The sequence below is a fragment of the Marmota marmota genome, unplaced genomic scaffold (assembly GCF_001458135.2).
Source record: "Marmota marmota marmota unplaced genomic scaffold, marMar, whole genome shotgun sequence".
Taxonomy (NCBI): Eukaryota; Metazoa; Chordata; class Mammalia; order Rodentia; family Sciuridae; genus Marmota; species Marmota marmota.
This window is the reverse complement of record NW_026000241.1, coordinates 11,028,503-11,033,500: the sequence shown is the minus strand read 5'-3', so window position 1 is coordinate 11,033,500 and position 4,998 is coordinate 11,028,503. Positions and strand designations below refer to the sequence as shown.

The window sequence follows — 4,998 nt, the reverse complement described above, 5'->3', positions numbered from 1 at the left end:
TAAACCTAAGGAACTTGAAAGGATATTGTTTTGTATGGAAATGAAATTCTAAAGAAAGAATTGAGCAGCAAAACAAAATGGGGTTTGAGGACTTGGCTCACCTGAGACTGCCAGATGTGAGGCTGCACATCTGGAATGGCAGGTACATTGTTTATTATATACTCTGCCATCGTGTGGTGTATGTACATTATCCAATGAATGTTTTCTTCCTACAGATGGACATAAAGTATTTTGAAAAAGGAGCACCTTTTCCAATTTGCACAGAAATACTATATGCTGCATCCTGGCACAAACATGTTGGTAAAACTCAATAAATATTGACTATGTAGAACAACAGCAATAGAGGTAATAATTTGTGATATAAAAGGAAACAGGGAGGAAAAAAATCCTGGATAAAAATAACATTAAAAAGTGACAGGTTGTTAAATTGAAAACATTCTAAGGTCCTTCTGTTGTCCTAGAGATTTGTAAAGGTTGTCTATTTGGAAGAAAAAGGGGGAAAAATAAAAAACAGCTTTTCATTGGAACATTTGGAAACAGAATAGAAGCTGAATGTGCAGACTGCACATGCTCTGTTAGGGCAGGTACCTGCATCTGCTTCTCACCACTTAAAGGACACAGGATGAAGAATAGAAGGTGACATCCAACTCCTGTGAAGGCAGAGAGACGGACAGGTGGAGCTCTCCATCTGGAGCTGCTTCTGCCAGGGCTCCTTGCATGCCTCTGAGGCTTCCCCGTCTCTACCTGAGCTTCTTTAGCTCCTGAACAGTCTCTTCCAATGGCTCTGAAGGCATCTGTCCAGGGTCTCTGGCAACCCCAGATCCCATCTGGATGCCTGGAGGGCTGAAGGGTCAGGACACTGCAGCCCAGCCCCAGCGAACCACAGCACACCATGCAGGAAGCTCTGTGTGAACCAGAGCCACATACGAAGAATGGATTATTCTCCAAAAACAGACTGTTGAGCACCAAAGTTACAGAAGTTTGCATACATATGTCATTTATTTGAAGTTTAAAAACATGGAAAACATAACTATATGTTGCTTCAGGATATATGCATATGTAGGGAATGTATAAAGACATGCAGGGAATTGATTGGCAAAACTCAGAATGGTGATTGCTGCTAGGACATGGGAAGGAAAATGTGGCTGGGGGAGGTAAACACAGCCTTCAATTGTGTGTGCCATGTTTTATCACTTACACTGAATGATGGGTGTGTATATTTATTGTATTATGCTCTATGCTTTTTGGTCAACTTGAACTGCTTTCTAAGAAATCAAGGCAGATACGAGTATTTAGATTAGAAAAACTCATCACATACCAATCTGTGTAAATGATAATATATTGACACCTTGGCACAGGATAATGGAATGGGAGATCATCAGAGATGGAGGAAAAAAAAATCTAAACACCATAAGAGGGTAATTGACAAAAAGAGAAGCAAGAACAAATAACATTAGCCTTAATAAGACATAGTTTTAGATACAGAATTTTAAAAAGCATTTGATAATTGAATGAGTGTATTCCAAAAATTTTGTAAACTAAAATATTAGCAACTAAAAAGTATAGATAGACTCAAGCAAAAGTTGGAATGTTGAATAGACCAATGATCCATGGAATGCAAGTCATTAAAGATTCCTTGGAGATTTAGAAAATGATTCTGGTATTCTTTTTTTTTTTATTTTTTTTTAGAGAATTTTAATATTTATTTTTTAGTTTTTGGCGGACACAACATCTTTGTTTGTATGTGGTGCTGAGGATCGAACCTGGGCCACACACATGCCAGGCGAGCGCGTTACCGCTTGAGCCACATCCCCAGCCCACTTTTGTTAGTCTTGCTAGAGGTTTTTTCAAAGAATCGCCTGTTGGTTTCACTGATTTTCTCCATTGTTTTATCTCATACATAATATGTATTTAAGTCTTGCTCTTTAAATCCCATTGGAAGTTTTACATCATTTGATAAGTAAATATATCCTACTGTGTTTCATTTGCAGGACAGAGGATTTGGAAATGTCATTTTAGGTTATGCTTTCTGTTTTTATCATTCAAAGTAGTCTGTGGTTTCTTAATTTTGCTCATGTGCACATATTTTTCCCTGTAAGAATTTGGGATGTTGAGATTTAATCTATTTTTTTCTAATAGTGCTATAAAACTACCTTAGAGTTTTATGCAATAACAGAATCATTTTTAAGATATCCCTTCTAGTAGTATCTATGTACTTCCCAGTATGAAATATGAATAATCATCACACTGTGCCTCTTTCTACCTTCCCTGTGTATACCATCCATTACTAGATTGGTGTTAAGTATATTATTATTTTAGTTAATGCTATTTTATATAAGATGCTTATTTTATATAATTGAACAGCATACAAACACCCTTGTTAGTTAGCATGCTATATGTCTCTGGCTTGCCCCTGTGAAATTTGAAGAAAATCAGAGTACTTATGCTCCTATGTACCCCTGGATCTTTCCCTCCACCTCTCAGTTTTTAAAAATAACTATTTATTTTTTTATGTTGTGCTAAAGATTGAACCATTGCCTCAAGCACTGTACCACTGAGCCACAAACCCAGGCCCACTTCTCAGTTTTTGTTAATAAAATTATTTCACACTCTCATGTTTTTTTTAATACTGACCTTCTGTTCTGTAACTGACATGTCCCTAGTTAAAGCTTAATACAATAAAGAACTAAGTTCTATAGCTCCAAGCTTCCCAATAGTCTTTTTACCTGGGTTTTTCCATTTGTCTTTTAAAAAGCTGATTGAATAAGAAAGGACTTATTCTATAATTTAGTATGTTTGAATATAATTTTGTGTGGCATTTACTCTTACATGACACTTTTGCTGGAATAAGTTCATGGTTACATTTTATTCCCTTAATGACTTTATGGACTCTGGCCCACTGTCTTCTAATATTGAATATTGTGTAGACAGATATAAAGTAAAGTCAATTCTCCTAACACATGACTCCATGGGGAAAAAAATTCACATGCACATAAATAACTCGTTTGGGGTGTGTGTGTGTGTGTGTGTGTGTGTTCTGTAAGTCCATAGGATTCTTTTCATACCTCTGAATTCTAGAAAATTTAGTAGGATATGTCTTTGGAATGATCATTCGTTGTCATTTTTCCTAAAGACATAAGCTTTAAAAAGGCGACGTAAGGAACTGGGATTGTAGCTTGCCTAGCATGTGTGATATACTGGGTTCAATTCTCAGCACCACATTCAAACAAATAAAATAAAGGCCCATCAACAGCAACAACAACAACAAAAATTTTAAAAAGGTGAAGAAAAATCAGTAAAATAGAATAGTTTTGAAAGGTTTTTAAAAGAATCAAAAGCTATCAAGGACAAAGAAGAACCAACACATGCATAATTAGTGTTCTTAAAAAAAAGACTACAAAACAGTCAAAGTTATATAAGAAAACATAACTAAATTAAAGGAATGTTTGAATCTGGAGATTTAAAACCTTTACCATATTCTCCTAGCCCTGTGCTTCACAGTGATCCACTTTTTAAAATTTTTATTTCTACTTTTATTTTTGTAATGCTTTTTTTCTCTTCTATTGTTTGCTGACATCTGCCACATCAAGTTTCATATTTTTTGTTACTTATCACCCTTCTTTGTATGCTTATTTTTTTCTTTGAGCTTTCTTTTCATTTGTGTGTGCACACACATGAGTGTGTGTATTGTTGTTTTGCATGGAGAAGCATTAATCCATAATTAACTCCTGTTCCGTTTCATGTTTTCTTGCATGAATTATTTACTTTTAAAGAAGTGTTTGTCATGTTCATATCATTATTTCACTTGTAGCACTTTGAATCAGTACCATGCTATTTCTTTTCGTATTATTTTTACTGAAGGCCAATATTTTTTCAATCTTTCTGGTAGAAGTTAGCAGTGTGTGGAGGGGGAATCATGGGAATAAACTGGGTCTCACAGGCCTTTCCTGGACTCACAGGCCACCCTGTTTATGTCTCTGGTTGTGACGCTGCTGTCCCAATGTTCTTTCTCACATCTGCTTCCTCTTCCAGCTGGCCTGGCAGGTGCTGGAAGGAGTCCCTTCACTACTACCTAGTGGGAGTTTCCTTAAGATATGGTCATTCTCCAAGCCCCAGGTGCCTTTACCCAACATTCCTTACGCCACCCTGGGGGGAGGGTGGCATTTTACTTCCTGGAAGCTTTTTGTTCTTGAGGTAGTAAGGAGGCTTGGCACCTTCAAATAGGCCAGCTATTTTATTCCATTTCTAGCCTGCATGGTAAGCTAGCATGGCATTCTTTCCATTTTCCTCTTCTCTGTGGGAATCAGAGTCAGTAGATGGGGTTAGGTCTGTTCTTTGGAGCCATGCTACAGAAATGATGGGGAGGAAACAAGTGGTTTCCCTAAGGCACTGTGACTGAACTCAGCTTTATCAGGGAGGCTGCACTAAGGAAGCTGGTTGCAGATTATGGCTGTTATTGAAGAGATGTCTCTTCCCATGGGTGTATTTGATCCAGAATCCTGGAGGGATCAGAGGATAGAAGTGTGGGGTGTAGATACAGCCATGAGAACTAATTGTTCAGAGTTCAGTATGTTTCTTTTTTTTTTTATTTTTTTGTTTGGGCTGGGGATTGAACCCAGGGCCTTATGCATGCAAGGCAAGCACTCTACCAACTGAGCTATGTCCCCAACCCCAGAGTTCAGTTTCTGAATTCAGAAAACTTGACTCCTTCCCTGTCGGGTACAAGTCTATGAGAAAGTTATTTGACTTCTCTAGGCCTCAGTCCTTCCTGACTTTTCATCTGAGTATTAATGTTGTTACTGGGATTGAGTCCGAGTACACAAAATATTCAGTAGCTCATATGACTATCAGAATTCCCCAAATCAGACTTTGTTGCACCATTTTAACCAATATTTAAAGCAATCAATCTCTGTTAATAAATCCACACATCTTTCTCTCCAGGTATCACTGTGGGACATGACTTAAATGTTAGGTATAGTCTGTCAGAAGGCAGAGAAA

The 4,998-nt window shown here is 37.4% G+C and overlaps 1 non-coding gene across 1 annotated transcript; it reads right to left on the bottom strand.

Annotated features, from left to right (window-relative positions):
* Positions 1 to 4,594: 4,594 nt before the first annotated feature.
* Trnaa-ugc lies at positions 4,595 to 4,670 on the bottom strand. The gene has a single exon. It is a non-coding gene; the product is annotated as a tRNA-Ala (tRNA).
* Between the last annotated feature and the right edge of the window lie 328 nt (positions 4,671 to 4,998).